Source organism: Accipiter gentilis, chromosome 12 (genome assembly GCF_929443795.1).
Source record: "Accipiter gentilis chromosome 12, bAccGen1.1, whole genome shotgun sequence".
In the NCBI taxonomy this organism is placed as follows: Eukaryota; Metazoa; Chordata; class Aves; order Accipitriformes; family Accipitridae; genus Astur; species Astur gentilis.
The window spans coordinates 15,462,263-15,472,006 of NC_064891.1; positions in this window are offsets into that span (position 1 = coordinate 15,462,263).

The following is a 9,744-nucleotide window of genomic DNA, read 5'->3' on the forward strand; positions in this document are numbered from 1 at the left end:
ATATTCTGAATGCTTGTCAGTCACCAAGGTACTGTAGTGCTTGCTAGAGCAAGTTGCTTTTCTTTTGACTTTAAACAGCTCTTCTGTTACCAGACTAGGAATGGGCTACTCTGACTCTGAAGAGTGGTTTCTTAGTCAAGTCAGCATAAGAGACTGAGATAAGTCACAGCATACACTTAAATGACTTGGACTCCATTGCTGAAGTGCACTGAGGTGTTCGGGTGTTAATCAGGCATTCCTGCAGCAGTTCTCCTGTACAAGATTGTCACTGTGGTGAACAAGTGAAGGGTCCTGCTCTTGGTTCTGGCCTTAGCAGCTGTTTTATCTACAGCTGTGCCCTTCATGTTTTACCACTGTTCATGCTACAAAGAGAGAGAGGAGTCTGTGACCCAAGCTAGAGGTGGTAGACATGAACTATACTGTCAGATACCTTCACAGAAAAAGGAAGCATCATTTACAGCTGTACATAAACCTGCTAAACTAGCTAAAGTGCTAGAATTGTATCTTCTTGACTGATGTCAAGTGACTGGGATGCATGTATTTTGCTCTACTACTCCTCCTCTACACAATTAACTGGGGATGGTCTGGCACTTGAGTTTTTGTATTTACAGCCCTTGAACAAAAACCGAGTGACCTTGAAGAGAGCTGCAGCTACTCTGCAACCTCAGTCTTGAATTCTGCCGCTGTAGTCACACATCTTTGGCACTGAGGGGGTGACTGTATTTCAGTGTCACTTGTCCTAAGTATAAGTCAGTACATGACTGACTTAGCTTTGGTCCTGTAGGCTTTAACATGAATATCTTAATGCCTTTACCACAGCAGTGTAATGAGTAGCATTCTTAAGTATTGGCTTCCTAAAACCCATCTACACATTAATTTGTCTAGTAGACTTTCTGATACGTGGCAGAAGAGCTCAAACTGGACAGCTCCAGTGTAAGCTCTCCAATAGCTAAAACGAAGTCACATGTAAGAACAGAATGTCTTCTGCTTGTGGTCATCAGATGCTTAATAGTACATTACAAATGTTTGAGGCAATTCTTGTGTATAAAGGCTGGAATAATCTTACAGCAAGCTTAAAAGCAGATATGGTTAAGCAAGTGTAGTAAGGTTTTCTTACTAGAGTAGTTTTTTTTGCTGTGCATTTGCTCTGTCTCTAGATCCCTGGTGAAGAAGAATGCTACCCACAGACTGCTGATAGCAACTGCTTGCTGATGTATGTGTTAAGAATCCCCTTTGGAAGGGCAAAATTGTTCTTTCTGCAGCAAGCTTCACATAAACATGTGAACATAGGACTTGTTCATACATAATCTGTTTTCAGGAACAAAGAGGAAAGTTTACCAGGATGCAGATTTAAGGTTCTCAAGTACGTAGATAAGTTATGAAGGACTTGAGGTTTTGTGCATTGGACTCAACAGGCAAGTTACCCTATGGCTACCCTGACAGCACCAGAATGAATATCTTGCAACATAAAATTAACAAGTTTTGTGGTATGCTACTCTGCATCTTGTATATTTTAAAAGCAGGTAGTTGTTGCTAATGTCTTATTTGAGACTTTCTATTGAGGGTAAGATACATTTCTAATGTTTGAAAATGTTCCCTCCATCCCACAAAAAGAAAAAACAGGAAGCAACACTGTCTTTGTAAAGGCAGTTTTGTTTTAAGAAAAAAATAAAATTAATCACAGTCTACAGCTTCATGTAAAAGTTTAATTTTAAAAGAGCATAAATGCTTTGCTTTATTTTACCAGTAACATCTTCTTTTAAAGAGGACTGATTCTCTCCTCTCTAGAGCATTACTGCGCTTGCCTAAGACATGGCTTTAAAATTAATTTCCTTTACTAAACTAAGTTGCTACTAGCTGTTCTACAACTGATGCATAGTTTCCTTTCCACATCTTTTTTTTTTTTTCAGTAAACTTCAGCATTTTCTTTGAACTTAATTCAGATGTAACATAAACAGCTTTTAAACAATCCCTTTACGTTAAACTTCTATATTCTTCTTCCTTTCAACGGGCAAGGGTGCTATGTGATAAAACAACCCAATACAGCTGCCTGCCTCATTTTGTCTGAATTTGAATGAAGAATCCTCTCCCTTGTTTGTTTCTGGCAGTGTCCTTCTTTCACTGTTTAAATACTGCCTTTGGGGCATGCTTGCAAAACTTCAGTAGGCAGTTGGATCCCAAATCCTCCAGGCCCTTTGGGTGAAGCCCCAAGCTGTGTTGCCACTCAGCTTCGCAAGGCAACGTGGCAGAAGGAGGGGGAAGGTGCCCTGGTCTCTGGGTCGGGTATGGATGGCAGCACTGGAGGGGAAGTTCCTGTGGTGCCGCTTCCGATGTGTACAGGCCTGTGACCGCGGTGTTCTGTACGTGTGCCTTGTGGGCAGCCAGAGGGTACCACTGCAGTGCTGTGCAGTGTGAAGCTGTGGTTCTTCCACTTGAAAGTGTTAATCTACAGCATCCAGTGAGTCTGTTGATAAGATTTCTTTGTATCTTCAGCATTTAATGTTTTTTCAAAACATCTCCATGTGCTGAACTCTAACCTCTGCTACTACAGATTCTTCCTGTTACTAACTGTTCTCAAATACTCCATATTCGAGTCATTTGTTCACTGTAAGGATTATGTTTAAGTGTAACTTCAGGAGACGGGCAAGGAGCTAGCAGGAGCCTTTTCTTCCCAAGTATTTCTTTTACGCTAGTATGAGAACTTTACAGCCTTAACAAACCTTGGAATCTTCACACTTCTCAGTGCTCTGGTTATCCATGCCTTTCAGTTACCTGACACTAGCTTTCAACAACATGAAACCATTTTACAAATACACTGTATTTGCTGGTTCACAGCACCTAGGCAGCTGCTGTAGGAAAAGCTAAATTTAATTCCCATTGATCAGTGTTGTCAGGACTCCCATTCCTCAAAAGAGGGCTTTCATTTTTGTGTGACCACGCTGCAATACTCTAATATGCTGACTTCTGTAAGCGCTTCTAAACTGAAGCCCAGATGCCAAAACTTTAGTTGTGGGTCACTATGGTGCCCACGCCCTCTAGGGATGCTTACATTAGCTATCACTAGTTTTAACTGGATGGACGAATATTATGTTGCCTCTTTAATTTTGTTATGCTAAGTCTTCTAGCCTTTCAGGCACCAGAAGACACAAGCGCTCTGTCAGAAGAGGTAGTAAAAACCATTTTGCTTGACAAAAGGCAGGTAATGCCTTGTAAATTTTAATTTCAACTCCCAAGATGACTCTTGCAGTATAAATACAAACTCCTTTGTAGCTAGAGAAAGTGGGTGGTGGCTGACTCTTAGCCAAATTCTTAATTCTCCACAGTTGAAATTTGAAGACTTCAACCACTTATTACACAGCTAAATAAAAGTGAAAACAACTAAATATGACCATTAGTACTGCAGAATACTAAACTGGGAACGTGCTCATGTGACTTACCTGATACAAATATTAAACCCTGTTTTCCATCTTTCCTGGTCAGAAGGAAATATATCAAGTAATGAAAAGCAGCAATCACTGCAATGTTATCTATCAAGAATCATTTTAGACAAAAATGCAATTAAGAGCTATACCCACCGGCCACCTCTATTAAGTGCTGAAATGGTTTAATTAAATTAATAAAAAAAGGTGGTAGTCCCTGAATGTTGCATAGTTGGAAAAGTTTGTTTACATAGTCTAAACGTAACACCACAGGACTTGAGGGGGGGGGAGGGAAGAAATGGGAGTGTTAGGATTTAAAGCAGTGTTTTAAGTATGCAAAATGTTTACTATGTATGTAAATGGGATTCTTATTAGTGACAGATCATGTGCAAATTGACAATACTGCAATTTATTTTTGAATGGCAATATAGATTGTCAAGGTTGTGTATAATTATAATAAATATATAAACTGCTACTTGAACCATAAATGACCACTCAAGACCTCATTTTTTACATCAATGTTCTTAACAGAAGGTTCGTCTAATGTCACAGATTGATACAATATACATTTGTCCAAAAGACCACAGGTAAGAAATAGGCATTTTTGCTGGCTCACCCTGTCCTGCTTGCTTAGTCAGGTGTGGTTTCTCTCATGCTTCTCTCTGTCCCAGTCAGCTGCAGACTTTCTTCTACTGACAAATTCTACCAGATGAATTACCTACAAATGGAGTGACTCTTTGCTCCACCTGCTGCAGTCCCAACACAGTACTCCTGTGCCTCTGGGCAACTCCAGTCATTTTCACATCTGTAGTCACACTTGTGCATTTGGATGAGCACAAATTAGCACATTTCAAGCAGTTCATCTCTCTCAAATGATAAATTGCAACATACAGACAGTGCAGCAGTCCATGGGCTTACTCCAGGAGTTCTTTACTGTCTTAGCAGTGCCACGGGAATCCTTCCATCTTCCACCAGTATGCAATGACTGTAGAACATCTGCATAACCTATAAGAATGTATCAAAACATGACATAACATGTTTATATCCATCTTCCTCAATACCCTTGAAATGCTTCACAAAGTCTGCATTTCTTCCAGGCTTTGCATACTTAGATCTCAACAAATAAAGTCTACTAAACTATTTCAACAATATCATTAATTTCACAGGCAAGGTTTGGGATTTAGGGGTGGCAAAAGGTCCTTCCTTTAAAAAAAAAAAAAACCACACCAACCTCCATTATCTGTTAGACTTAATTAAAAGCTCCACAAAACATCACAAAACAGATGCGAGAGTTCTGAAGCTCCTTGTTTCTCTCTCATATTTTTGCTGCAGCACTGAACTTTGATAACTCTTCAGCAGAAAAATATTCTCAGCTGAGACATAAACAGCAAAGGTAAGAAACCCTGCCTGCCCTACCGCACAGCCCTGAAACTGCCTTTTACATTTCTCCATTGCTCCTGTTGGTACTAGCAGGCAATAGGAGCACCTGGAATCGCGTCACCAGTGGTTTTGTCTCACAAGGCTGCTTTTTTATGAGCATCTTTTGAATCCAGCTGGGAAATAAGAAAAACACACCATCTGACCAAAGGGATTTTTAAAAGTACTGAATTATCAAAGTGGGTTCCTATATAACTTTACAACTATGCGTCCTGTCTATTCCCGCATCTTGCCTGAGCACTCACCAAACAACAATTTCTTCGCCCTACTCTATGTGTTACAATAACAACATCAAAACCAGAAATTTAAAGAAGAGGATTTTAAGTAATAAACCACACCAGCCTGATGATTTTCAGGACAATAGTCTAACCCCTCAGCAGTTTCATGTCTCCCTATAGCGGAGTTAATTATGAGCAATTAACTAGCCAAAGAAAAGACAAAACTCCCTCAACTATCAGAGGACTCAGATTTTACAAGACTAGGCCTGTAAATATTCTGGTGCTTCCCACAGCATGGGTATCAGTAGAAGGACACCCAGTAAGAAACACTGCAGTGGAAGTCAATCTACAAGGGCCAGCAGTTGCCAGAGTTTGGCCTGTCCAAACATTTCTCCCTCTGCCCCAGAGCCTCACACACTGAGGAGGACAAAGTAGGACAAAGAGCTTTCTCCAAAAAAATCATCTGAAAAAAAAAAAAAAAGTCAGGGAGTTTTAACAGAAGTATTTGATGCTTCTGAGTCAGCAGCTATAAACACCAGTTTCTAAAGAAGGTGGTGGCAGGGATTTTTGTTTGCTTGTTTTCTTTTAACTTGCCTTGAAGACGTCCATCTTCACTTTAATCTTGAAATAAACCCAAGACCTGCAGAGGGATATCTACTTGTGGTTGCTCTTCCCTCCCCACTCTCCTTGCTTCCATATCCTTCCAAACCACAACAGGTTCTGCAGGAACCTGTAATTAACCTTTTCCTTCTAAACTGGAGGGCCACTACACAGAATTCAGTGTTGAACGCTGAGCTGAAGGGCTGACTGAAACAGATACCCTTTGCTTAGCTACACCTTCAGCCAGCTGCATTCATCTGCTTTGACTGCTGCAAAGTATGAAACCACAGGCGTTGTCGACAGCACTATTTGCAGTGAAGCTCCTTAAATTAAAAGTGGTAGCCCATAGTCTTAGAAAAAATGTTAAAACTTCTGAAAAATGAACAATAGTCCCTCAACTGGGTGATTTTCCAGATGAATTGCATAACAATTTAAAGTTTCTCAGTGGCTGCAAAGATGTATAGTCTAACAGTCCTACAAATGCTGAGTACGCCCTGAAATGGGAACATCCTTATGCTAGGATGTTGATCTGTTGCACGTACTGTGTCCGTTTTAGGGGGGGCTCCAGAAATAATGCTGGACATTTTACAAGCATTGCACAGATGAAGGTAAATAAATGTGCATTACTACTTTGCCACCAAAGCAGAGTAAAGTTAAGTAAGTGACTCATTCAAGTCACACAACACCTATGACAAGGGCAAAACACCTTACATTCCCAGGACCACAGCCATCCTCAACACCAGGAAGGCAAGGCACCTGCATAAAAATCCTAGGCCAGAGCTTGGAGTTCCTCCCGTAGTGCATGGCAGCAACCAGCACAAGAGCTACTCTTGGAAACTAAAATGACAAAGCAAAACAGGAAACATTTGTCTTGACAATACTACAGGAAGATGTGGCCTAAGAAGTTTCCTTTCTCAACCAAAAATAACCTTTCCCCCTTTACTTACTCTTTCCACATATTTTAAATGCTTCAGGACTTCGTTGCAATAAGTATTCCCCACCTACTCCATCATCTACCTGCATTGCATTGTCTACAATACCAAGGCAGGTCAAAATATCCTTATGAAATTTTATATGGCAATTCTAGCATAGGAAGTGGAGATGGACACTTGATCTGGGAAGCAAACGTCATCCCATTTATGACTGCTGTTCTAGATCTGTGCTTTGAAAAGTCACTGAACAAATAATAACCACACAATAATAACCACACAAGCTCCACCTTGCAAGTTCTTACTAAGTAACGATTACCAACCTGCTCACCAGATATTTCAGAAAAGTCAGTGGCATTACCTTTGCTGCTTTTGAGTGTTAATTTACAAGGAATAAACAACCCAGCTTATCTATTGCTTGCATGATCTATGCTCATCTAACCCAATACATGATAAAAATAGCCTCCTTCCTGTATTAGAGACTAATGCTCTTGGAAAGCTCAGGCAGATGACCACTTGAACAGCATGAGGGAGTAGAAAATCAGTAGTTCCATGCATCCACCCTGCATCTATTGAATTTCTGTTTGAAGTCTGCAGTCTTCTGTTAGAAGACCTGGCTATTTTAATACTCAGAAAACAGAATTGAAACAAAAATGAAAAAGAACCACACTCCCACCTGCGTAACAGTTATCCATGGGGACCAAAAAGCTATCTCTATGGCCACCCACAGCACTCAGTAAACTGTATGAGTAGATACATCCATACAATAGCAACAGCCAGTTTCACTGAACTGTCCATTTTCCTTAATGTGCCCATGAACTATACTCCCTTTTTGCATTTTTTTTTTCTTTTCTTCCCCTCTCCTAGTAATTTATTTTATAAACTGCATCCAAGTTCTTCAGTTCAAATAAACAGCTCTCCCTGACTGTTGCTTTTTCAAAAGCACTTCCCTGTAACATCAAGCAGTTCACAAATACCTGATAAAACTTAGCAGGCTGACATCTCTGGGCCTGAAAGTGGAGGAAGTATTCAGCGTCAAACAGAAGAAAGCAGAGCACCCAAAAGAGAACACTGGTTTCTCATTGCTTCCTCTCCAGCTCCCATAAGCCTGATCCCTCTCCACGAAGCACTCCAGCTCCTGTCCAGGCAACTCGCCACATCCAGGCACATATGTAGTTACTGCTTTGCTTACTGTTAGGAAAAAAAAAAAAAAAACCCACAAATGTTTTCCTCTAGAGAACTGTTTCCATAAAGAAACGGGGTTTTCTCCCAAGTGACAAGGGATAGGACAAGAGGAAACAGCCTCAAGTTGTGCCAGGGGAGGTTTAGATTGGATAGTAGGAAAAATGTCTTCACCGAAAGGGTTGTCAAGTGTTGGAACTGGCTGCCCAGGGAAGTGGTTGAGCCACCATCCCTGGAGGTATTTAAGACGTGTAGACGTGGTGCTTAGGGACATGGTTTAGTAGTGGACTTGGCAGTGCTAGGTTTACGGTTGGACTACTCAATGATCTTAAAGGTCTTTTCCAACCTAATTGCTTCTATGATTCTGTGATTCTAAAACTAGGTCTTTTCTCTAAGGAAAGCATGAGAAAAGTAATGCAACACAGATTTAGTCAGGGAGTAATCAAAACTGCTCACCCCAGTAAAGTGTACTCAATGACTATCCCTCTGTAAGTGAACAGAAAACGCAGTGTGTTACTCACGTACTCACAGAATGTAAGGTGCTCTGCTACCCACTCCTTCAACTCCACTACCTTGCCTCACTTCCATTTCCTCATACACGAGAGAAGCTCTTCTCTCTCCAGCATTTTCATAATTCTACTTTTGAGCAGCACTGCTGACCCAAATAACCTTCAGCTCCCCAGAAAAGAGCCAGAGGCAAAAGGATATTATACTTACTTGACAGTCAAACATAGGTTTTGCGAAAAAAATAAAAATAAAAATCCCCAACCTTAAAAGGTTAGAGTAGGAAAATACAAAGTCCCAGCATTTACAAGCAGATAAATAAATAGCTAAAGACAAAACTGCAGTACACTTTCTTCTCTTTCGAATATAAAAACAAAAAGGAAAGTAAATGCAAATTCTGATTTGTCTCAAACATTTCAGTAAGTCAACAGGTAAAATTTAATAAAACAATTCCGTTTCTACTTGTACTTTCCAGGACAGGATCACATGTCAAAATCAAGTAGAAGCTATAACTGAAGAGAGTCATAAGACTTCTGAGCACACTCTATATAGGTAGCCAAAACTATTGCAACCACCAGAGAAAAGGCTTTCAGAAAAAGCTTATAGATACTGCAGTGATATCTACATACAGGCAGAATTAGGTAGGAGCAAAAGGGACTTTTCATAGCTCAGTATATTTTGCAAACAACTTTTTAATACACTGATTTAAATAAGAAAACACAGAAACACATTTTTCCTAACTTTTTACTTATCTAAACCTTGTAGAGCTATCTCAGAGGGAGCTAACCTCTACTCCTTGTGATTTACTGTCACCCCTTCCTAAATACTTCTCTGCTTTCTCCCAGGATGCAATGGCTTTACAAATGTGTAAATAAAGGCTTAATGCAAGCTCCTTATTATCCTCACAAATAAAAAAACCAAAACATACCAACATGCAGTTTGACTCCCAAATCAATGAGGTTCTATGTAGGCAACAATTGCAAAAGAGTAACTTTGTAATTATAAGGCATATAAATTGAAATGGAAGTCACTGACCAATTCTGCGAAGATTTACACAGATCCTTACATGAGCATGGTGTGATTAATCTGACTGATGTCAACAGTGCTGCCTGCAATACACAGAGTGGAGCACAGATGGGACTCTTTGCCAGATCTGAGCCTAGGACTCCAATGAAGAGGTCCCATGCAACTTACTGCCATTGCTTTCCAGAACAGAATTGTATTTTAGGGCTTTGTATGCTAACATCCTTCACTTCAGTCCAAACACAGCTTTTGGTCTTCAGTTCTGAGCCCCTTCTTAAGCATCTACACTCTGTGCTCTCTTTTCAGATGTCAGGAACAAACAGGTGTATGTGAAAATATGGATTCTGTCATTTCTTATGACTCTCTCAGGTAAGAGTTTGTCAAGTCCCAGCACACACTTCAAAAAGGGGCAGATGTTAGTCACTCATCAGT